This window comes from Odocoileus virginianus, chromosome 25 (genome assembly GCF_023699985.2).
Source record: "Odocoileus virginianus isolate 20LAN1187 ecotype Illinois chromosome 25, Ovbor_1.2, whole genome shotgun sequence".
Taxonomy (NCBI): domain Eukaryota; kingdom Metazoa; phylum Chordata; class Mammalia; order Artiodactyla; family Cervidae; genus Odocoileus; species Odocoileus virginianus.
This window is the reverse complement of record NC_069698.1, coordinates 30,945,717-30,972,170: the sequence shown is the minus strand read 5'-3', so window position 1 is coordinate 30,972,170 and position 26,454 is coordinate 30,945,717. Positions and strand designations below refer to the sequence as shown.

At 34.4% G+C, this 26,454-nt stretch overlaps 1 long non-coding RNA gene across 1 annotated transcript in view; it reads left to right on the top strand.

Annotated features, from left to right (window-relative positions):
- LOC110144674 (uncharacterized) overlaps positions 1-13,303 on the top strand; it is a 36,918-nt gene extending 23,615 nt beyond the window's left edge. Inside the window, exons 2-3 of the long non-coding RNA XR_002315940.2 lie at positions 3,158-3,279; positions 12,833-13,303. This is a non-coding gene — a long non-coding RNA (uncharacterized lncRNA). The remainder of the gene's footprint in view (positions 1-3,157; positions 3,280-12,832) is intronic.
- Positions 13,304-26,454: the final 13,151 nt, after the last annotated feature.

Sequence of the window (26,454 nt, the reverse complement as noted above, 5' to 3'; positions counted from 1 at the left end):
TCAGACGCAGCACAATCTGGAGAGAGTCTATGGAGCTACAGCACTCCATGACACTAGCTGTTTGCTACAAATCCTTGCATATCCAAACTGTTGGGTTAGCCACAAAGTTCATGTGGGTTTTCCCATAACATCTTAAGGAACTTTGTTGCCAACCCAGTAATTTTGCTATTACGTATGACAAGATATAATACACTATACATTCTTAAGATCTATTTTCTTTTCTTTGGTGACTTTCAGCATTAATAGAGCAAGATGAAAACTACTGAGTGAAGGTGTATTTATATAGTCATTACCGACCTGAAGTCCTAAGCTCTGCTTCTCTGCTCACTGAATCCCACATTTATTTAATGGCCATAAAAGCATAATGGATCCAACTATTCATGTTTTAGGACTTATTCACATCCTTAAAGAGTAACAGTTACAAGGGAAAGTTCATAAAATAAAGTAACTACTTTTCAGTTAGTTATTATTCACAGGCATGAAAAGATGTTCCAAAAAGGATTGAGAAGTCCATTGCATGTTTTATGGTATATGATAGCTTTATTTTCTGGCTTATCAAGCATACCTCTTTTCTAGTTACTTTGTTTTTCTCTGAAAAGAATTAAGAAGATGGATTGGTTTGATCCTATATGAGCACAGTTGTTAATTAATATAAAAGTTTCTTAGAAAGTTATGATTTTTCATATTTATAGAACAAGAACAGCATATAGATAATATCATAGAAGCTTGGCATTTATGATATATTAGTTTTCTATAAACATCAAATTGGGGAGGAAGGTTACATTTTCTTTTGATTATAATAACAATTTGAAAGCCATCTGTTCTTGAAAATTTTACTAAAATATATAATGGAACTGGTGTTTTATATGCCAATCCTTCTTGAGGAGTATTTTAAGATTTTTCACATGCTGCTTCAATTCTGTGTAGAATAAATGATGATTTAAATGTGAATTTTGACATTATTGCCATCAGATAAAAATTATTACATGATGATTAGAAGCAGACAAAGAACTATCAAATGGTGGTTATAAGTCTCTGTGTGTGTTTATATGTACACACACACACACACACACACACACATATATATATATATATATATATAGAGAGAGAGAGAGAGAGAGAGAGAGATGCATTCTAGATGTATACCATTAAGATTGGTTTTAGATGATAACCTCTTACTCTGATCCTTGCCTCCTAAACAAATAATCAGGCATCACCACTGCTCTTTTGTAATATTATTCATCTTATTCTTCAGTAATGCTAAGGTGTATTGGGAAGGTGTTGAGATTTGCTCTGGGCACCCCACATTGCTCTGGAAAGGACTGGTGCTTTTTTAACTGTGATAGCTCAATTGTCTTGTGTTTTAATGATTTCCAATTTGAAGGTATATATTTGGGATAAGTACACAAGATTATATTTGTAAGTTATTTCCTTTTCTTCTTCTCAGCATCCTCTTTGGAATGATTACTGGACCCTAGTTGGGAGATCTAGAAGTAAATTCCTGCATAGTGACCACTAGTCCAGAGCATAGGTTCTGAAGTCATCCTGCTGTGGCTCAAGTCATAATAGCTACCAATTGCATGACTTGGGAATTGTGTAGCTTTTCTCTAAACTTTTGTTTTTTCAGATATGAAATGGCGATTGAAATATTTCTTATTTCATAGAATTTGTTTGAGAATGAAAAGGGACTTGGGTTGCAAGGCAATTAAAGTAGTAATAAAATCTGGGAAGATACATTTTCAAAAAATATTTCTTAGTACCAAGACTATTATCACCATCATCATTCTCCTGTTACATGTGGATTTGGAAATGTCATCCCAACCTTCTTGGCCTGTTTGTTTATTTCAGATGAGGAGGATGGATTAGTTGGTTCTAAATTTCCCTTTAGCTTTGACACTATGAGTCTAAAATAAAGTAATGCAAAGTGAGGAATTAAATCCTTTTTCTTAATGTATAAAAAATGAAGAAGAAAAAGCTCTGGATGCCTAGATGCCCTTCCAAGTTTACTGGAATTATGCTTATGTAGCATTTTGAATATAGAGTTTATTCAGGAAATCATTAAGTTCACTTAACTTCATATCCTGTTAACTGGAAACACTGGAACTTAATGGTAGTCTTCTCTTCAGATTCTCCTTAAGGAAAGTATAACTTTTAAAATGGAAATTTCTTAATCTTAGAAGGTGTTTATTATTCTTATGGCTTATTATTTAACATAGGTAAACATGTATTATCATTAAAATCATATTTATATATGTTCATATATAAAAGATGCATTATCAAACCAATCAATTTGCAGCTTGCTATTTTTGTTTAAGTTTTTATTTTTGACATTGATCCATTTTGGTAAAAGTGACCATTGATCCATTTTGGTAAAAGTGACCATTGATCCATTTTGGTAAAAGTGACAAGTCTATTCATCTTAGCTACTGTATATGATTCAGCTATATAATATTCCTTTGGGTATCTAAGCATTTTTAGTACTAAAAACAGTATCAAAATGAACACTTCAGTGTGTTTTATCATTATCTGTATGTGGGTATGACTTTCAATGGTGTGTATATCTAGAGCTGGAATTGAAAATGTTTTGTGGTTTCCACAATTAATTTTACTCTCAATTTTAAGCTGACAGTATTAGTTTTGTGTACATGATGAATGTCTTTATGCCATTAAAGTTGCTGACTAACTAGATATCATTTTACTCTGAACTTCAGAGATATGATATATGCAATGTTTACATAAATACATTGAAAAGTCATATTTGTATATGTTCATAGAAATGGTACAGTGTCATAATACATCAGTTTACTTAAATAACTACTTATAAATAGTGTCCAAGTACAATTTTTTGCTTGACTGTACTCAAGTAGTTATTTTGGAAGTCCTTTTTAAGCATTCATAGGTTTAATGGCCTATTTTTGCAAACTGATAGTGAAAAATTTTCAAGTGAGTATTGAGAATATGAGGTTCAAGATGAATGAGCTTTCATATTAATCATCATAGAACACAAAATAGAAGCATGATTTTCAAATTATCTCCTTGTAAGCAGGATGATTTGTAAATACACAGTGCATATTAGATATGGAATGAGAATGATAATACATTTCTCTAAGGTTGTAATTTACTATACTTTTCATTACCCATGCCTCTCAATATGCAGAATTTAAAATGCAATGGCCAGAAGACAGGGAAGTATCACTAGAAGAATGTGGACATGGACTCCAGGACTGCTGATAATGACTGTGATCCTTTGGAGTCAGCAGGGGCATGGACAAGGCCAAGGTAGGTGTGAGCATGTTTTCATATTCTGAGCGCTGGATGTGAGTTTCACAGTGAGATTACATGGACGTTTGGTTTGATGTTTTAAGTGACCTATTGTAATCTGTCCCCAATTTTTTGGTCAAAGTGGACTATAATGGTTCTGAAAGCAGTTAAATTGGTCTAGAATTTGGTGTGAGTTAGTGTTATCAAATTTGAAGTCATTGCTTCAAGACTGGCTGTGTTACAGTAGATGCTATATATATAGCTATATTTGTGTGTTTTTATGTGACTTTACAAGAATCTATTAGTTAAAGGTATTATATTTTTGAAGTGAAGCTTTTGGATTTCTTTCCTTGAGTGACTTTTATGTTTTAATTGTTTAAAATTTGAGAAATCTAGTCTTTAAAGGGAGTGATGTTCTTCAGAAATTAAGTAGAAAATTTGGCATTCCTCATTGCCTTGCTAGGAATATATGGAAGAAATTAATGGTAGAGAGGAGCTTCAGGTCTGTTGTGTCCTGGTGTATCCTTTGCAGAGTTGAAAACACCATAGATTTTGTAATACGGTTTTTTGATATACCGGTTTTATGAATAGTTTCATGGAGTGGTTTCTGCCAAAGTTGGTGTCTATGAAATGTGTTTTGTGATAAGCGTTAATTTTGGAGTTTTGTTACCTACTCAGATACACATAGCAGTTGAATTTTTTATATGATAAAAGGAAATCCTGACCCCTATGAATTTTGTTTTGTCTTGGAGAAGACTCCATTTCTTCTGCGTTTGTTAAGCCTTGAAATGTGTGAGCAGGAAATGCATGAGGGTGTTGCTCTAGATAAAACTAAAAATTTATAGTGGTGCATAGTGGTTTTGACCTTCTGTTAGTGCTGTGGTTTCCAAAATATCCTTAAAATATTGCGCATATTCAAGTAAGATTATTAACTCTTCTGAAAAGATTGTTCAAAGATAGCATTGTTTGCTTATAATATATAATTTCATTGATTTTTGAGATAAAATAGGAAGATGTTTTTCAAAACTAAAAATGCATGTGTCTTATATACAAATAGGTGTATATAAATTTTAATAATGAAATAGACTTTGTTTTTTCTTTTATATCATTAAGAGTTTATATTTTACTTTCTCATTTTGCTTTTCTTTTTTGTTAAAAATAGTGTAAGAACATCATACTTAACACACTTTTTTGTTTTTTTTTTATCAAAAGTCTAAAACAAGAATCTGTAGGCAGCATTTCTGTTGGCTAGGAGAGTTGTTTATTTCTCTGGCAGTGCGTCAGATCACTAAAATGCAGCAGGACAACTGTCTCTCTGCGGTAGTGATCCAACAGTACATTCAGTATTACAAGAGACTGCCAAAACCTTTCTGTGGCCATTATTTCCAGGGATTATGGCTTATCCTCACTGGTTAATAGCTTATTGGATATTTCAAATATTTGAGAAATAATATGTATCATCTCTCTTATTTATCGAAACTCTTTTATTCTTTCTTCAATATCGATTGCCTGGATATTCTTTCCTTTGATAGTGACCATCATTTGTAAAAAACATGCCCCCAAATCAATATCATGCTCAGCTATATTGAAGCTTCTGATGGTTAATGCAAGTTAAGTAATTTAAATTCTTTTAAAAGTATAAATTAAAATAAGCAAGGATTCAAAGGACAAAGCAACTTAATAGAAAGCATAATGGAATGCTTTAATATTATGGTTAAGGGAATTTTGCTTCCTTTACAGTGGCTTGAATGAATGAAGCAGATTTCTCAAGCATGATAAGCAAATTTTAATTTCAAGTACAACCCAAGCATCATATTACCCTTTAGATCAGTAAGCCTCATCAAATATTAATTTCTTTTTCACTTTGGGACATATAAATAAGCAGGATTTTAAAATAAAAGTTTTAAAACTGAAATTTTAATGTGGCTATCTTTTTAAACAAAAATCTTATAGTACTTCACTATTGATATGAAAATAATACATTAAAAATCTGTAAGTAAAGTTTCTTCTGTGTTAAGTTTACAGCTCACTCTTAAACTTTAATTATTGGGACCCCCACAGTCCAGAATTGTGGTTGAGTGTTAATAAAGTATGATTTTTGTAACAAATGTGCATATAAAATTAATACAGTTATTTTCATGTAAATTTACATTTTTAGGGATAAGAAGCAAGCTAAATTGTATTTTTTATACAAGTGCTCCATATTTATTAGTAGGTTTTATTCTAATCATTTGTAAGTCATTGGAAAACCTGGATATTCTTCCCCCCCAAAAAACATGTTAGGAATGGTAATTAAGTTTGAGAACAGAAGGCAAGAATCCACTTACTCTAGAATGTATATAAAACATCATAATATTAATTCAACTGTATGCAGCCACCACTTATAATTAACGTTATAGGAAGTGCATTCTGAATCCTAAATAAGAATGTTGGCTAATGATTCCCTTGAGGGCATCAGGGTCAAATAAGGAGAAGAGAATGGAGAGAGTGGGTGGGAATCAGGTGGGTGTCTCTGGTCAGTTTTTTTTAATCTACCAAGAAAAGCATCCACTTGACATCTTTCCATGACATTTGACTCAAGGAACAGTGGATGCTGATCCTTAGACTAACACTCTTGGACTTAAACTCTGCCCATTTCTGTGCTACTTAAGCAGTAGTACATTACAGGCTGCATAAAAAGTGAAAATTAAGTCAATCCTTAAATTAAAGTGGAATATACATCATTATTTTTAAAAAAAACATGTCTACTATGCAAATAAAAGCAAATAATATAAACAGTCAGATTTTTTGGCTTTAGAGGAACTATTATAAGCTATTTGTATACATATATATTTCCAAACGCTAAATTACACATTGACTTTGGGGATAATAAAAATAAAACTAAACTAATGCCTGATATGTATAGGTGTATTTTCAAAACACAACAGGTAAAACTGGGAATTTTGACTGGGAAGAGAATTTTAGGAAGTGTAGGCAACAGTTATTGTATTCAGAACTGAGACATTTTTTCCAAACTCAAAATCACATTTTCTTTCTTTCCCAAAAAGTAGCCTCAGATAATAATGGGGTGTGTATAAAGGCAAAAGTGTAACTTAAATGTAATTTATAATAGTCACTGAGATGCTAGTGAGCTTAAAGGCAATATGAGGCAGTTTGGGATTAATATGAATGCTTGTTAAAAATTTAAAAAAATTATTTGACTTTTAACAAATAAGCCATTCAAAATATTGCTAGGTAATTCATAAAAATGTATTTCTGTCTTAATGGCTTCAGTAAAGGAGTTCTGTTTATTCAGGTACATAATAAAGGCATGCTATTTTTCTGGTACATTTTAAGAATGATAGAAGAATAAATATGTCAGTCTGTCTCTAAAAACAAGTTTGTAAGAGTTTTAGATTTAGCACTACTTTTCTTATTTTTGTAGATAAAATAGGGTTTAAATACAGTAATAATTTTTAATATATGATCATGAGTGCACCTAGAATTTTAATCAGTTTGATTTCCATGAAAATTTACATGTTAAAATCCCAAATAGTCACCCTAAAGCTAGATACAAGAGAGTTTAAAATTTTGAGCAGGTAAGTGGAGATCACTCATATAACAAAATTACTTTTGAAGACAAATCAATTTATTTTATCTTCTATTTTCATGACCAGATTTTGTATCATATACTGAGCACTTGAAAAATAAAACCTGAAAATATTTAACGCTTATAATGTTTAGTTTCATGATCTTCATCATGAAGTATTTCAGTTAAGAGGCATAATTTTGAAAAAATAAAATTATTTGGCTGTCCTATTTTACAAGTTGTTAAAGTATATTATTTTTGAATCACCATATTTACACAAAGCTAATCATTTGTATTTTACATTCATCACACATTCATATTTTTCTCTAGAATGATTGGAGTAAACTTTGCAAGGAGAAATGGATAGAGAGCTAAAGAATCTCTCTATATTTGTATCTTTTTCCCTTGAAATCTTTTCCCAGTGTGTGCAAAGTTTAGTTGGTTTCTCTCATTTCTCTTTCATTCAATAAATTTCAGTAATTATGTAATTTTATCAGTAAATGAAGGTAATATCCAACTCTGAGTTGAGGTTTATAAGTATATCTTTTCATTAGAATATCTCAGAGAATGTGATCCATGAGCTTTAATACTATCTTAGAATCTCTACTGGTGGTGAATAATTCCCTTGAAGGAGCTTAATGCCACCGAAGGTTTATGTTCCTCAGGGCTATGTGGGTAAAATGTTTTTATCTTATAACTGAATGTTGTTTAAGAGAGGTAAGCTCAGACGTTTGGCAGGGACATTACAAGATGTTTATTTGTGTATCTCAGGAAGTCTGACCTTAAATTGTTCAGTCATTCAGTTGTGTCCTACTCCTTGTGACCTGATGGACTTCGGTACCCCAGGTTTCCCTGTCCTTCACTATCTCCCAGAACTTGCTTAAACTCATGGCCACAGAGTCAGTGATGCCATCCAACCACCTCATCCTCTTTCACCCTCTTTTCCTGGCCTCAGTCTTTCCCACCCTCAGAATTTTTTCCAGTGATTCAGCTCTTAGGTTCATGTGGCCAAAGTTTTGGAGCTTTAGCATCAGTCCTTCCAATGAATAGCTAGGGTTGATTTCCTTTCGGATTGGCTGGTTTGCTCTCCTTGCTGTCCAAGGGACTCACAAGAGTCTTTTGTAGCACCACAGTTTGAGCTAAGTAGTGGTGAAACTGAAGTCTTATTTTTTATCAAATGTAAAGAATTTTCCATTGTTCTAGTTAAGGGGTGTGTGTGTATACATATAAAAATATATATGTCAGAATTTAATTTAGTTCAATACAGACTTAGGGCTTCCCTTCTGGCTCAACTGGTAAAGAATCCATCTGCAATACAGGAGACCTGGGTTCAGTCCCTGGGTTGGGAAGATCCCCTGGAGAAGGGAAAGGCTACCCACTTCAGTATTCTTGCTGGAGAATTCCATGAACTGTATAGTCCATGGGGTTGCAAAGAGTCAGACACAACTGAGTGACTCCTAATGAATGAATGAATGCAGACTTACGTATATCCACTTTAGTTTTGTTTTAAACTTCTTAAAATATAAATGCATATATCCAAATCTTAAAAACTCTGTAAATGACCACCTCAACACCATTTAAAATCCTACCAATAATCCTACCACTAAATTTTTTTTCAGTGTTCCTACCTTCTTTTGATCATAAATGTCATTGCCATGAGGGCAAAAAGCTAGATATAAAACATTCCATTTTTATGGGGGAAGAACATGGTAATTGATGGCCTTCTTTTTACTGAAATTATAAAACATTACCCAACTTTCAGATGGCATTTGTTCACAGTGTTTTAAAAAGTATTTTACTGTGCAACATAATAAAGTATATTTTAAGTTTTATTTGTTTTATTATTTAAGGTAAATCTCATTTTATGACAGTTCCCTTCAACTCTAAAACAATAAATTTATTTAGGGAGAAATTATTTTAAACATTTTTTCCATGAGCCTTTAGCATTTTTTATTGGGGAAATTTAATGTTCTGTTTTACACATTTAAAGGCAGTGGGCACCTGGATTAGAGTTTAAATTTCATATGACTTTTCGTTGCATTTGAAATTTGTTATGGAATTTGACTTGAAGAATAGATACATTTACAAGACATTATCTTCTATGTGATATGTTAGCTTTAGCTCTCTCCAGACACATCCATGAAGAGAAAAAAGAATTTAGACTGGGAATAAAGAGACCATAAATAGCTAAAGAGATAGAGGAGTAGAAGTAAGTGGTATAAACAGGAAAAAAGGGAGAAGTGATAGGAGCAGGTGTGAGAAATATGTAAGCTAGAAATATGTAATTCTAACATATGCTATTAATAGTAAAATATGATGTAAATTCTTAAGCTAATTTGCATATGAAGTTTTTAGTAGAACTTTTTCCACAAAAAAATGGAATTAAATTGGAAGAAGACAGAGGAAAGTGGCTTTCTCCAAGCAGGCACTTACCTTCATCCACTTTATTTTGTAGTCAGCTTCATAGCCAACTCATGGTCTGAAGTGTTAAGACTGCTTTAAAAGCAACTTAAATTCTTTATGTACTGATTAAGGATAAACAAACTAAAGAACCTAGATATTGAAGTCAAGAGATTCAAAATAGCCTTGTATGTGAGACTGGGTATCTCAGTCTTTGGCAGAAAGTACTGCCAATTCTAATTTTTTTGTTGTTTTTTTCTACCTCTTCAACCTATAATATCATACCTACCTCAGTGTAAAGATTCACTTCGCTGTTACTTATGAGGTGTCCTTTAAAAAACTCATGAATTACACATGAACTTCAAAGTTGCCAACTTAGATTTCTAGAGACTTAAAATTAATCTGGCACCTTTCCATGATGAAGGCTGTACACAGTGATCACAAGCTAGGTATTATTTTGTGGGTTATGTGCCTCATCCATTAGCGAGTTTGCCTCCCTAAATCATCATGTGTCTTGGCAAAAGTCTTTTTCTGAAAATTTAGAAATGCAGATTTATATCTGATCATGTCACAGTGTGGTCTGTTTATCAACTTAGTTTTATCAAAGTATAAACTGTGTTTGGTTTTTATAGTAATTGTATATAACATAATTGGGATGCAGTGTATCTTATGCTTTTCTATATGATGACCTTTTCTTTTACTTATTTTTTCCTGTGGTAGTTTCTAATGCCCATTTGTAAGATCTCACTTTCTTTCTTTTTTCCTTGGTAGTTTCTAATGCCCATTTGTAAGATCTCACTTTCTTTCTTTTTTCCTTATGTCTTTCTTCCTTGTATCCCTTAACTCAGATGTCACCTCCTCTGCCTCTTCCCAGATTCTACATTATTATTTTGACATAGCTTCCTGCAATTTACCAAGCTCCGCATATACAAGCAGATCAGTATTTCTCAATGTATGCTATACTTGTTAATTTGCATCTTTTCCTTATTTTTGTATAAGTTCCTTGATGTCTCAGAGTGCACATTCATCTACTCAACAAAGCTTTATATTTACTTTGAACAGTTTAGAAAACTGAAAAAAGCCCTGTCATCATGAAACTTGAATTCTAATGTAGGGAGACAGATGACAGACAGTGAGCCATGTAAATATGTGAAGTATGGGTAGTTAGATGGTGAAAAATATCACTGTGATGGAGACCAGATAATTCTGAGGGGCTGTTTTTATTGGATATTTAGAAATTACCTTACAGAGAATATAGCGGTTGAAAGTGCAAGGCAGAGAGAGCCTGAGCACCCAGATTTGGAGCAAGAACATTCCTTGCAAGGACACAGGGATCATGCCTGTGAGAATAGCATGCATGTAAGAACAACAGCAGCAACAAAAATATGTGGCTGAAGCAAAATGCATGTGCTGAGGAATAGGAGAAGGGGTAACAAACGGCATAAGGGAAGCCTGGGGCGCTGCAGTCCATGGGGTTGCAAAGAGTTGGACATGGCTGAGTGACTGAATTGATCTGAGGAAGGGATGGACGCTAGTGAGAGTCTTACTTGCAGTGGTAATGAGCTTGATTTTTGTTTGGAGTGAAGTGGAAGCTATAAAAGGACGTTGAGATCTCTTTTGGTAATTCACTCAGAGTTTTCAAATTACACAATGGTCACTACTTAGGAGTCAGTGACATCTCTTTATTGCTCTTGCAGTCAACTACAAACTAGTATATCAATGTAATGCTAAATTTTATTTTAAATGATTTCTATTACTGAATATCTCTTTTTAAATTAATTTGACAGCTTTCTAGAATGGTAAGCCAGTGCAAATTTAACATAATGTATAACAAATTCTTCATCAGATTATTTAATTGAATTTGCTAATTAGAGAAGGCATTTGTTCTGTTGGAAAATGTTGATAAAACTTCTTTTGAATTACTATCACATCCATCAATACCATATTAAGTTGTAGACAGTCATAATGAGTTAATAGACCTAAGTATACACCTTTCATCTCCATGGTCAAGGGTTCTTGAAAATGGGGAAATTTACTGGCTTCAAATCTGGGAACTCGGAATAACCAGCAGTATTTTTGTTTGTTTCCTGGTGGAATTATCCTTCCATAAAAAGGTGACTCCTTATACCAAGCAAACATTTACTCTATTTTGGCTTACTTTATGCTTCCTTTCCTCTCAAATAAAGGTTTTTGAGGAAATTAATCTCTCAATTTAGAAAGAAGAAATTCTAAGGACTTGAAATAATATGCATTTTATAATTGAATAGAAAGCCAGAGGAGAGATAAGGAGACAAGTACAAAGAGGGAGGAAAAAAAGCAACATTATCACACCCAATCTTCCTAGTAGTAAACTCTTCATTCACTATAGCTATAGAGAGGTCAAGAAGTTCTCTCTCTGAAGACATGGTTTTTCAGTTTAGATTGGAATGAAGAGAGTGAAGCAGATCCTTCAAAGGTAGAGGGTGTTCTAAGCAAAAATAATAACATACAAAAAGATTCTGAAATAAAAAATTAGCTTGATATTTTCTTGAGAAGGCTAGTTTGTCTGGAATAAAGAAAGGGTACAGGAGAGATGTGAGGATAGGACTTCCCAAAAGACCAGAAAAATTAGGATCTTGCAGGCAATGTTCAGATGCCAAACAAATCTATTGAAAGGTTTAATATATAGATGTGACGTGGTTAGATTTATTCTTGCCCAGTTCCTTATAGCTACAGTATGGAGGGTGTATTATTGGGGAGAGATAAAACAGTGGTTGAAGAGGGGATCCTTTAGCTTACTATTATACCAGTCCAGGTGAAAGATTGTGGTTGGGATTATGATTGTAGCAATAAAGTTGGACAAAGTTTATTGACACTGGAAATTGTTTTGAAGGTAGAGCTGATAGGATTTATTGATCAAGCATTGGATTTTGGATTTAGGGACATGGGGTTATCATATTTTATTCGATTGGGGAAGTTTGATGACATGCGATAGATCTCAAGTGGCAGAGATATAGGTAAGTACCTGAGTTGATTGATTTAACTGATTTTTTCCTGTTGGGATTCCTATTAGAATTCAAGTGGAAATATGAAGTAGGCATCAAGAAGCTGGCTTGGCTAGAGGTGTAGGTTTGAAAATCATAGGCTATATATCATATTTAAATACTGTGTCTAGGTCAGGCATTGGTGAGCTATAGCCCATGATGTTAGATATGTTCTACTGCCTGATTTTATGTGATCCATGAGCTAAAAGTATATTTTTTACATTTTAAGTGTAAAATGTAAAATGTTCAAAGCCTTTATCTGTCTCTTGACAAGAACAGTTGCCCAAATTTGCCCTGGCCCATGAAGTTCACAATATTTACTCTCTGTCTCTTCACCAAAAATTTTGCTGACCCTTGGTTTAGATGAAACTATTAGAGGTGAGAACTGATAAAGACGATGGCAGCATAACCATGGAAATTAAAATTATGTCCACTGTAGTATAGTGTACAGGGTAGAGAACTAAAGCCTAGCAGTAATAGACATTAAAACTTTAAAACAATGGTTTAATTATCAATATGATTACTGAAACTTGGGGAGTGAAAAGATGTCACCATCAGACTATTCTTTCTGTCTTCCCAGGAGCCTAGGCAGGAAGTGAGCATTTGAAGAAGAGGGAGACTAATATACTTTGAACAAAGTAAACGCATGGGAGGATGACATCAGATCTGGCTGGAGACTGAAGGAGGGGAGTAACAAAATACTTCAAGCTTTTTAGAGTGATCTTTAGAGAAAGAGGAAGTCATTAAAACACTCTGAAGGGGAGGAACTCTAATCATATCTGATGGAGATGGTCACTCTGACTGCATGTGAAGACAGAATGGAAGGAAGTCAATATGGATGAGGAATTAAAATTGCCCACTGGTATTAGTAAAGACCCCAAGTAGCCTCAGCAAGAGGAGGTTTGGTACAAAACCCATATAGCATAGTTAAGAGCAAATGGGATAAGGACCTAGTTATTATGTTTAGGGAAATTTTGTCAGTCTTCTCACTGTATTAAGCTACATATATGGTCAAAATAAGGAGCTTTCAGGTTGCCATTTTTTTTGAAACTTAGATTTGTAAATCTAACCCCTGGAGATTGTGATATAATAAGTGTATAGCATGGCCAGAATTATTTTTCTAAACTCTCTTAGTGAAGAGAATGCCAATCATGGCTCTATTGATACTGAAATACTTCCTGACACTTTATATTTTTTACACCTTCGTTATTTTTGCACATACAGGAAGTTTCGCCGTAGCCCCATGCAAATGCATAAATTTAGTGCAGCTCAAATATGTCCTTCCATCTGCAGTTTCCATGGTTCCTCTCATGGAGTATAGTTCTCCCTGCTCAGATCTGCCCTGTAGTGCTAAGATGATGTGCTTATCTCATAACAGAATCATCACATTTTATGGTAAGTTCCATACCACCCTCACTTGAAGATAACCTCTCCATGAGTCCTGAAATCATACTATTCCTCTGAGATGTAGTCCTACTTATACTCAACTAATTAAACAAATTCTTCTATTTTGAATATACCATAGCATCTAATTTGAATATCCCTTTTCCCATTATGCTGCTTAGCAAATGAGTTATGTGGGCTTCCCAGTGGCTCAGTGGTGAAAAATACACCTCCAGTGCAAGAGACACAGGGGATATAGGTTCAATCCCTGGGTTGGAAAGATCCCCTGAGGAGGAAATGGCAACCCACAGGAGTATTCTTGCCTGGAAAAGTCCATGGACAGAGGAGCTTGGCAGACTATAGTCCATGGGTTGCAAAGAGTTGGACATGACTGAGCTACTGACTGAGTTGGACACCACTAATTCACATGAGTGAATTATGTTATGGAAGCAGATTTTAGCAGCCTAAAAACACGTTCAAATCTAAACCTTACAGTAAAGATTAATGTCTGTGTGCTAAGTCGCTTCAGTCATGACCAACTCTCTGTGACCCCATGGACCATAACTCATCAAATTCTTCTGTCCATGGGATTCTCCAGGCAAGAATACTGGAGTGGGTTGCCATGCCCTTCTCCAGGGGATCTTTCTGACCCAGGGATTGAACCTCCATTGGTAACTGGATTCTTTACCACTAGCACCACCTGGGAATTTGAAAGGTTAATGTCTAGTCAACACCTATAAAGATATTTCTTTCCATATAGTATTTATAGCCTTTATTGTTGTTTTCAAAATGATTAATGTTTATTTTGGAATAATGCACCATGAAGATTACACTAATAAATGTATAATTCTTATACAAAGATAATATTTTTATATCTAAAAGGCCACATATCAAAAGCAAAAGCCAAGTCTCAGATTTTGTATGACTAGGTGGAAAAATTTGCTCTACTTGTTTCATAGACTATTTTGTAAGCAGTTTTAGGTTGACAGATAAACATTGAATGAAAAGTACAGAGTTCCCATTTAACCTGTACTCCCACCCCAATTTCTCCTATTTTTAATGTGCTATTGTTGCATTAGTATGAGATTTTTATTACAAGTGACCCATATTGATACATTATTAGGAACTAAAGTCCATAGTTTACATTAGGGATCACTGTTTGTGTTTCCACTTTCTATAGATTTGAGAAATGTATGCAGATGTACTCACCATTATCGTTTCATACCAAGTAATTTTTTCACTGCCCTAAAAATCTTCTGTGCTCCATCTATTCTTCTGCAGAACATTTTTTTTTACTCTAAGTGTAATGTCAATTACTTCTTTGAAAGATTCTAAGCCTAGAAATGCAGAAAGCTTTCTACCATTTAAGATAACTTAATATGCAAACACTATACAGGAGTCCTTGAAACAGTCATAGAGTCTAAAAGCTCTCACGTCCAAACAAGATTAAAAAATAAAAAACAAGAACAAACAAAAATGACTCAGATTCTGATTCTATTTGTTAGTTTTTTTTTAAATTTTCAATTCAAGAACAGATTACGAAACAGTATAAGCAAGGCATGTAGTCATTATTTTTGCAATGAAATGCCTTGTAAAAGTTAGCAAATCACCTTGAGTCTGATTTATATTCCTGTCATTAAACAAATATATAATTAACCAAAGAAGATACAGTACAGATCTAACTTCAGGACTGTATCAAGCAGTGTTGCCAAAGACTGTAGTATATTTTATTCAGCAAAGTGTATCTTTTATTATTTTTGTTTCTCCATTGCTGTTTCTCTAGTATGGTTTCTGGTATTGCTGACATGGACTTGTTAATCTCAAGGACTTTGTGATACAGTGTCTCCCCCATATACTTCACACCCTCTCTATGTAGTCAGCATAAAGGAAGCATGTTAAGAGGAAAGCATGTGCCATGTAACTTCTAGGTAGAGGGGAAAAGGTGATAAGCATGTCTCCCATGTCTGAACTTCCTTCTGCAGCCTTTCCATGTGAGGCATATACGTTTTCTGTTCCTCAGGCCTCCCAGCCCTACCACTCTCAGGGCTGCGTTGCAGCAAAACCAGAAATGAATGAACAGCCTTCGGCACATACCATCCAAACAGGCCTACAAGAGTTAAACACTCTTGGTTATTCTCCAGCTGTTACTACTAACAAACATTTGTATTTGGACTTGTCCTTCACAAAGCTAATTACTCTCTGACTCCATATAGATTATACTCTACACCTGGCATACTTTCTGTCCCTACACTCTCTTGTAACATTCTACATTTCCGAAAGAAGGTCAGGGGCTGGCAACTTCAGAGACACAAGACGCGGAGAAGTTGTCCGATGCCAGCTGTGGCCGTTCTGAAACTCTGCAAGAGGAAAAAAAATGCCAAGACCTTCAGGAGTGTATGAAACCTCCCCCTATTCCCCAGAAAGGGAGTCCCAGTTCTTGAGGAACTAGCCTGCTGTGTTTCCTTTTTGCCTGGAAAAATGATAAAGCTACTCTTTTTATGTTTCCTCCAAACTCTGTCTCCAATATTTTTATTTGTCATTATTAGACAGGGAGCCAAGATTTTTGCTTGATACAGTCTTGAAGCTGGATCTGTATTGTATCCCTGGTATGGATAAGACAGTGTTCGTGTCTTCAGGTTCTAGGATACAGAGCAGAGACATAAGACTGAGCAGGCAGCGTGTTTCTTCTTTAACCATAAATCACCCATTCTTTCAATTCCTACCACTTAGAGGACTGAACTGGATTCATGATTTACCCTCATTTAAGGTTCTAAGGCCAAGGGAAACACTGCCTTTTGTGGTTCTCCACCACTTTCTCCTCAAACTTGCTTTAGCAGAGAAGTTCCCAAACTGAAGCTAATGTATGTCCTCTCTCCTCACCCCAAACACAGTTTTCTAAGCAAACTATATAAATTTAGGGGAAATTGTGTACTTTAAGTTTGCTTTGAATTTCATCATTTGCTGTGGATAGTAAAGCTCTGAGAAAAACTATAAAAATACCATATTTAATGTGTTTTGCCTAGTATTTTGCAAACATTATGAGGAATAATGCAGAGCTAATGTTCTATGAGAGAACTTAGCAGAAAACCAGGTATTCTAGGTGATCGTATACATAAAAACAAAATTTAATAATGATACAAGTGAATTTTTTTTTAAGTATAAGTGATCCATTTTATTTTGTTGTTTTTCAAGCAGGGTGGTTGGAAGTTAGAAAATTAAGATAGTGGAACACTCCAAATTATAGAAAGGAATGCTGCTGCATGATGGCAGCAGAAGGAAGTACTACGGAAATAAAATAAACTCACCCTTTCGCACTCTCCCTATTTAGTATTTTGCTGGTACAAATAGAAACAAATAAATTTCATAGTTTTGTCATTGTAAATGTATAATTTAGCAGTGGCTGTAGCCGACATGAGATGTATACAGCAAGAGATTAGATGTAGGTTTAACATTGTTATTTTGTTGATTTGCATGAATGTCAGTGAGGAATTTCCACTTATGTTTCTGTTTTTAAGATGAGTGTTTAATTGAATTACAGAGTTCACTTTACAATACGACTGTGAATAGAATATAAATTTCTTTACAAGAAAGCCATTTTGTACACATGGGTCTGAGAGCAGTGTAAAGTAGCTCCATTTCAGACTTCCATTTCCTACTTTTTCAGAAAAGGAACGATCTTATAGTGTGGTTGTATAGGTCATAAAAGATACTGCATGTGAATATGCTGTTTTCACTCAGGGTGTGCTCTGTAAACTTCTTTGTTAACATTTTGGGTTTGCAAGACTACTGTTTGCTGGCAATCCCAATCTGAGTAGGTTCTCTGTGTGGGAAGCGATAATTGCAGTTTAGAGCACAGAATGTCACCTCGACAATCTAGTCTTCTCCCCTTTCCACACGCCCTCACTGTGCCCTTTTCTAACTGTTTGAAACAGCTTTTCATCATCTGTAAGTTAGGCCGTGACCTCAAATGTCTGTTTTAGGAAAGATTAGTCTGTAAGAAGAGCTTTTCACAGTGGTTTGTCTAAATCAAGAACTATAGCGATGGCTGAGTGATGCTAAACTAGAATCCTTCCCACTGTAGCCTATATACCCATGCTTAACAAGGTGCCTATGATACAGTATGAACTCAATCAATGTTAGTGTTTTGACTACTCAGGAGTTAACTATATAGTGTTTACCTTCCTTCAGGTGACAGCATTTACCCAAGATACCTTATTTAGCTAGAGCAAAAGCTAGCACTTGTTAGAGATATCAATTTGATCATTAAGAGTTGCCTGATTTCACAGAGATGGGATTTCCATCTCTTGGAACTAAATCATTGTGATCAGAAGGAAAATTATATGGTGTCTATTCTACTAGGTTTTATATTCTGGGGTCTGACACATAACTTATGGGATTTTCTGTGATGCCTTTTACCTTAACAAAGCTCATAAGATCTGCTGCCGGATTGTTAGGCTTTTCATGTGCGTTTGAAAACAGACTGCCCTAATGGCACTGGAAAGCCATTTAAAATGACTCATTTTAGTTTCCTGTGAGTAATTTTTATGTCAACCATAATTACTTTGCGCTTAGCATTTTAATTTGGGGATGTGCAAATCCATTAGCCTTTTCTTTGAAATATCAGAAAGATATTAGATCACTGAAGTAAATGTAAAAATATCTATCATTAGAAATCATCTTAGTAGACTGTACAGTTAATATTTTTGTTGTTGTTCAGTTGCTAACTCGTGTCTGACTCTGCGACCCCATTGACTGCTGCTGGAATTCTGTTCTTTATTTGTTCTCCATTCGGTCCCATCACTTCATGGCAAATAGATGGGGAAACAATGGGAACAGTGACAGACTTTTTTCTTGGGCTCCAAAAGCACTGCAGATGGTTACTACAGCCATGAAATTAAAAGATGCTTGCTTCTTGGAAGAAAAACTGTGACTAACTTAGACAGCATGTCAAAAAGCAGAGACATTACTTTGCCAACAAAGGTCTGTCTAGTCAAAGCTATGGTTTTTCCAGTAGTCATGTATGGATGTGAGAGTTGGACCATAAAGAAAGCTGAGTGCCAAAGAATTGATGCTTTTGAACTGTGGTGTTGGAGAAGACTCTTGAGAATCCCTTGGACTGGAAGGAGATCAAACCAGTCCTAAAGGAAATCAGTCCTGAATATTCACTGGAAGGACTGATGCTGAAGCTCTAATACTTTGGCCACCTGATGCAAAGAACTGACTTATTGGAAATGACCCTGATGCTGGGAAAGATTGAAGGCAGGAGGAGAAGGGGATGACAGATGATGAGATGATTGGATGGCATCACCCACTCCATGGACATGAGTTTGAGCAGGCTCTGGGAGTTGGTGATGGACAGGGAAGCCTGGCGTGCTGCAGGCAGGGGGTCGCAGAGTTGGGCACGACTGAGCGACTGAACTTAAATTGAATATAAAACAAAAATATGAGTTTCAAGTGGGCAAGTATTCTTGATTTATTTGCTTAGTGAACAAGGACTGCACATAACAGTCACTCAGTTAATATTCACTGTTTGAATTCATGTTGAATGACACATCTTTTATTTATCGCCAGTGACTCATACTAGCATTGACCCAGAGTGTAAGGGAAAAAATGACTAGACAATACATATTGAGTCTTTCTGAGAAAATAGGCTTTTTTTTCTTTACAGTTATAACTCTAGTTGCTATTATGGCCCTGATGTTATTTTAGGCCACAGTGGAGGATATTATGCAGGTTACATTTTAATAATACTATGAAATTTATTTTTCATTTACTGTAGAGAATTTATGATGGAGTTGATTATCTTAACTGATATTAATATCTACATATAAATATAAGAATTATGTCATAACCTAATTTGAAAGAGAAGTTATACTTCTACTAAAATATTTTTAAATGGTACATATTTAAGTAAAATTACAGGTAATGATAGTTTTAAAGTTTTTTATTTAACTTCTTTGTTCCTGCTATTGAAATTCCTGCTCTAATAACCCGATCAGTTTATAATATTCATTTTAAGAAGGAAAACAAAGCCTAAAACATAATTAGTTTGCTTTGGTAATTATTTTTCCTTAATTTATAATTAAGTAATTTAATAAAATATGCACAGGCCATTTTGTAGGAATGTCTGTTGGAACTACCCACATAATTTCCTGTATAAACTCTTAAGTAGAAAGGTTTTTTTTTTTGTTTTTTTTACTTTAGTGTCCATGTTAAAGTCAGTGCCGTTGGGTGGTGGTTATTTTGCAAAGTCAAGCTGCTTAATTTGTAGAAAGACAACCTTCTGACTTCTAAAGCAGTATCTCCTTGATCCCTGTGTATAATCTAATTAAAATCTTTCCCAATAGAATTGTTATTTCAGTCAGTATTTTTGTTGATACTTAAGAATATGGTTTGTCAAGATATGGGATATCCACTCTTATAAGTTATATGAAATGTTTCACTTTTTAGAATAGCATGTGAGGAAGGCTATGCAGCCTCATATGCAAAACAAAACCATAATCAGACTGTGCATAAATTAGTGCAATGTGATGATGCTGGTTATTTTATTGATGTGTTCCTGAAAGTAGAGTCAATTTGGAAAAACACTGGTAAAAGGGATTTTTATTTCAGCCTTTTTTTTTTTCCATTTATTTTTATTAGTTGGAGGCTAATTACTTTACATCATTGCAGTGGTTTTTGTCATACATTGACATGAATTAGCCATGGATTTACATGTATTCCCCATCCCGGTCCCCCCCTCCCACCTCCCTCTCAGCCTTGAAGATTAACTTGAGATAAATGATTACATTTGATCTTCGCCTTCCTTCCTGCCTTTAACTCCCCATATTTCATCTCTAAAGCTAAATTTGCACTGGACTTAATTCTGTGTTTTATGTTTCTTACTGAATTGCTAGTTACAACTTTGTTAAGTTTATATGCTGCTCAAAGAAAATCCCTGCTTGTTAATCTCTTACTTACATAAAAGATTAGTTCACCTTCAAATTTATAATCATTTAAGAGGGAATTTCTTATTAGAAATGTAAGGATTTTACTTTACATGTAATTTTCAAGACAAAAAGAATAAAAATCATTGCATCAATGGCTTGCATGTCATCCTGATAGAGAGTAACTGAGATTAGGAAAGGTGACACTATATCACTGAATGTAGACCCTGTTTAATTTTGAAATTACTCAATTTTAGTACTTCATTGCTACAATCCTTGTATTTCTAGTCTGATTAGATTAGATTAGATTAGATTACAATGTGATTAACTGCTATGTTTTTGCCTGGAGTCCTATTCACACTTTCAGCAATCACAGAAATACCTATTGAACAACATTTATTCAGCAAATATTTATCATTATTACTACAGACCAACACTCTCATAAGTAGGGGATATGTAATACTAAGTCTGATCTGATACCTGCATTTGAGGAATTTACACTTAGTGAAAGGAACAGACTATAAAACAAAAATATCTAAACTGTATAATTACAAATGGGGTATGATTTTATGAAGGAAAATGTAATACCCTGAGAAAAAATTACAGGGGAGATGAAATATGTCAGGGACTTTGGGGGTCAAAGAATTAAGATCTGGAATATGAGAGCAAGAGAGTGGGAGACGAGGTCAAAGTGATAGGGTTTTATGTTTACAAGGGGTGAGCTGATATGTATGTAAAATGGAAAAATTAGAAAAAATGTGACTGACAGTTTTTTGAGTTTCTTTGTTTTAATTTCTGAAACTCTTGAAAAAACTTATTAAAATACTTAATAAAGCAAAATAAATTAAAAATTATAAAGCAGGCAACTGAAAATGATGCTAGCATAGTTGGGAGATTCATTAAGTTCTTTAGCCCATAATTGTTACCCTGATATTAGTTTGCTAGGACTGCCATTACAAAATGCCATGGACTGGGGCTTCATACCATGGCTTAAGCAACAGAAATTTATTTTCTCCTAGTTGAAGTCCAAGATCAAGGTGCTGCAAGGACAGGTTTCCTCGGAGGCCACATGTCCCAGGCTTACAGGTGGCGCCTTTCACTGCTTGTCCTCGGTGTCTCTCTGCTCATATACTCTGCACATCCCTGTGAGTCCAAATTTCCTGTTCTTACAGGGACATCAGTTAAACTGGATTAAAACCCACCCAATGCTCTAATTCAATTTAGTCATCTCTTAAAGACCTTTTCTCCAAATAGATTTAGGTTCTGAGATACAGGAAGTTAAGCCTTGACATACGAATTTTGAGCGTAGATAGTTCAGCCCATAATACTGATCTATGGTACGGAGCTATTTCCCAAGTTATTCTGGTGGCTCAAAGAAAATGATTCCCTAGTTTAGAGAAGGCAGTTTTAGAAAAAAATCTCAGCTGTACATCAGACTAAAAGTATATTTGAAACAGAAGTAGCATTTAATATATTGTAAGAGATGTAGCTGAACCCTAAATAGAGTAAACTATGATGGTTTCTTGCATTTCAAGCTCTCTTTGAAAAACTCAGCAGAGTCATCCCTGTGATCCATTACTGAGGGCTGCCGACTCCACAAGTCAGGGGATATTTTTGAGAAATTAAGCACAGTCCAATGAATTAATTGAGACAGTTATATCTTGAAAATGAAACCTTTGAATCATTCCTTTACAAACATAGCTTTATTTACTTCATTCTTCATGTAGATATTTGAATACATTTTGTTACTTTTTGATTCACTTGTTCATTCTGATGATGGTATTCCCTCAAATCACCGTTTGTTGCATTTAGTTAAATGTTATTGTATTATACATATAATATAACTTGAACTTTTGTTTCCATTTTATGCATACATATTTCAATCATAAAATCATGTGCCTAATTCCAGTATAATGGAGGCAATAAGAAATTCATACTTCTTAATTGATTGATGATTGGTTTACAACATTGATTTGATTTCTGTCCTACATCAGCATGAATTAACCATTGGCATACATATGTCCCCTCACTCTTGAATCTCCATCCCACCTCCCACCCATTCCTACCCCTCTAGGTTGTTACAGAGCCCCAGTTTGAGTTCCCTGAGTCATACGGCAAATTCCCATTGGCTATCTACTTACATATGTAGGTGTATATGCATCCATGCTACTCTCTACATCAATCAATTAAAAATAAATAAATAAAAAGAAATTCATACTTCTGTCTAATTGCTAACTTATTTTTCATCCACACTTACCTAGTCAGCAGTCTTTATTCTTTGCTTATCTTAAGCAATTGAAATTTCCATCCAAGCTTTACTACAGTGTGAAATATATTTTATAATTCAAACTCCAAAGTGTCAAGTTCATACCTTTCTACAACACAGATTGATTTTCACTCCTGCTCAAGAACCCACACCTTTCAACCTCTTTGTGTGGTAGATACAAGCCATGCAGATTACCAGTTTATATGCAGTGGCTATTTTGTATTTCAGTGATTATCATCTCTTAAGCAATGAGTGTGCTCAACTTGTTCTATGGTTACCATGTATGCAAAAGTTAAATGTGAGACATATATTGGATATTAATAATGCAGGTATACAGCATGCACAGAGATCTTTTGCCCATGTGATTGGTATAATTGAGTGCCCAGCTACATTGTGAGTGTTTGGATCATTCCATACTAAACAAATCATTCTTTAATGAATTTTATGTAGCAGGTTTTTTCCTTGCTTATTTTTGTTAATGTAGTATGTATCTTTGGAGAAGGAAATGGCAACCCACTCCAGTGTTCTTGCCTGGAGAATCCCAGGGACAGAGGAGCCTGGTGGGCTGCCGTCTATGGGGTCACACAGAGTCGACACGACTGAAGTGACTTAGCAGCAGCAGCAGCAGTATGTATCTTAACGAGACATAAAAATTTTCAACTATATGGAAATATCTCCTAAAAGTTTTCCATTTTGTCAAGGAGAAAAGGTAACCAAGGCCCATACTTTAAAAGATTTAAAATTTAACTAAGTAGAAAAGGCTTGGAATTCTTAGAACACATATCTATTCCTGTACTTTGCTTATGAAAAATGAAGTATCAAGAAATGAAATAAATGCATTAGAATATCTTATTTCATACAACTAAGTGGTGCTTTGAAGACCTTAATGCTGTATCTTTTGACATAGAAGTAAGAAAGCAATTTTTTTTCTTGAAATCCAGTAGGATAATGACATTAGTTCAATAGTTATGTCCTCACATTTTGTTGCTCTTTAAATTGCAAAATCTTAATTATTTCTCCAAGAGGTCACAGATATGCTCATATTAAGTTGGCTATTATAGAGACAGGAGTTTAATTAGTTCATCTTAAGAATCAGTCAAACCATTCATTGCATGAATGGGTAATTAACTAATCCTATTAAGACAGAGACCATGCCTAAAATTGCCTGGGTGGAATCATAATTTCAGGAAGGTGAGATAGCTTCTCATTAGCACTCTGCCTAAGGAATACATTTTTACTGTTGTACATGCAAAAAGAATACCAATGCATACCTGTTTAATTTGTGCATGGTTCCTCGTAAAATAGTCACAATAGCAATCAAAATAATGATAAATTGCAAGTTATAAGGGTAGATTTTTTTTTTAGTTGATCAGTTTTCTTTTAATTTAATTCTGACTTGTTCTTTCTGGCCTTCCATACAGTCTTCATAGTTTTTCTGGTATAGATTTATCTGCAGTTGGAAATCAGTGATTGTGGAATGGATGGTACATGGACTGTACGGTTGGCATATCTAGATTTCAATCATGTCTGAACTACTAACCAGTATGGAATAAGTGAAGACTTAGAACCTTGCTGTTCAACTATAAAAGAAAACCAAAAATCATAGGAACACTAACCCCATAACATTGTACTGTTTAAATGAAATAACTTAGGCAAAGTGCAAAAAAATAGTGCCTGACACATAAGGGACACTCAAACATTAATGCCTATTTCCTGATCCTTTTCTGTGCCCCCAAACAATAAAAGCAGCTCTGTTTTAAAGTTTTTCACTCTACATTTTCTACTGAAGAAAAATAGAGAATTGACATTTTCCTATCTAGTAACTTTTATCCCCTTCTCTCCTTGAGCTTCTTGAGTTAGATGTTATCAGATAGGCACTAGTGGTAAAGAACCCGCCTGCCCATGCAAGAGACCTGAGACACGTGTTTGACCCCTGAGTCAGGAAGATCCCCTGGAGGAGGACATGGCAACCCGCTCAGTATTCTTGTCTGGAGAATCTCATGGACAGAGAAGCCTGGCAGGCTACAGTCCATAGGATCGCAGAGTTGGACACGACTGAAGTGACTTAGTAATATGTGTTTAAATTGACCTCACGTCTTTACAGATGACTTTTTTAATCCACATACTGTTTATGGTCATCAGGTCTTGGTGCATAGGCTGTATCACTTATTTCTATTGGGTATGTACGTGTGTATTTATTCATTTATATGCTCTAGGTTTTGCCACTTGAGTAGGTGGAAAGAAGAGGGTAGAAATCCTAAGTAGAATTTTTACTTCAAATTAATTTTCTAGCTTTTCTTTGAAGAAACATAACAATATAATTATTTAAACTTGGAACCTGTTAAACTACACTTTTTTCCCCTCACTCTCTCTTTTTTTTGTAAGAATCTCAAAATGAAATGACTGTCAGCAGGATGAGGCACATGCCAGTATATACTGCCAGCTTGAGATAGATCTTATCCCAGGACTTTTTTAGACTTGTCTATATGCCAATATTGAGAAAAATCTCAGTTACTTGCTGAGTTTTTCTGTGTATGAAAGTGAATTCAGTTCACATATCTTACCTAATAAGTCATTTTTTTCAATAACTGGGGTTAAGTGACCCATCTTTTCAAATAATTCTAGGTGTCTCTTGACTTACTATATATATATATATATATATATATATTAGTCCAAAAATGTGTACTATAGTAACTACAATAATTAAAATGTAAATGTGTATTGTGTGCTCCTTACTACACCAGTGACATACTTATTTGTCCTAATAACTTGTTTTATAGGCAAAAAGGTGCAAAAACAGAATAATATAGCAATGGTGTATGAAATAACCTTGTATTTTCTGTTATCTTAGTCACCATCCATTGAAAAGCAAGCTTATTTCTAGGCTCCCTAAATAAATCCTTAGAGTTAACAGGATGAAAATGATTTTAAGGAATTACTTGAGTAAGGTGCCATTCCTGATAGTGATTGGAGGTAGATTTTAATGGAAACAGTATTAAGCATCTTATAATCACATTGAAGTAATGTTGACTTGAAATATTTCAAGTACCTTGCAGTGTTCCTGGCATACAGAAAATACTCAGAATGGTGTGTTGAACAATTTGAAAAGGTTTCAGAAACCAAGAGATAGAATCTTGAACAAATAACTTAAAATATAAGTTTTACATAATATTTCTGTGTATGTAAGAGATGCAGTGTTTTTTTTTTTTTAATTTTGGTGACCATAGTGATACACACATACATGATCAGAGAGGCATACTATTACTTAAATAGATATTGGAATCAATATTCATTTTGTGTTTTGAAGCAATAATGCATTTAAGCCAGGTAGTTTGATGATTTGACTGTCAATACTCTGGATGTTATTAATGTGCCCACAGGCTTCACAGATTAGTCAGTATTTATTAGATTATCTCCTCCTCTTTATCGTCATTTATTCTCACTCTCATAGAATTGAAGTAATTCTAAATTCTTCCTATTAAAAACTAACAAAGCAATAGCACACCCATTTCCCCCTCCCTCTTCTTAATAATAGAAGTTGATAATAATACATTAATCATTGTGGCAACCAGTATTTCTTAATGCATTTAATACTTTCTCTGTTAATCAAATATACAGTTATCTTCC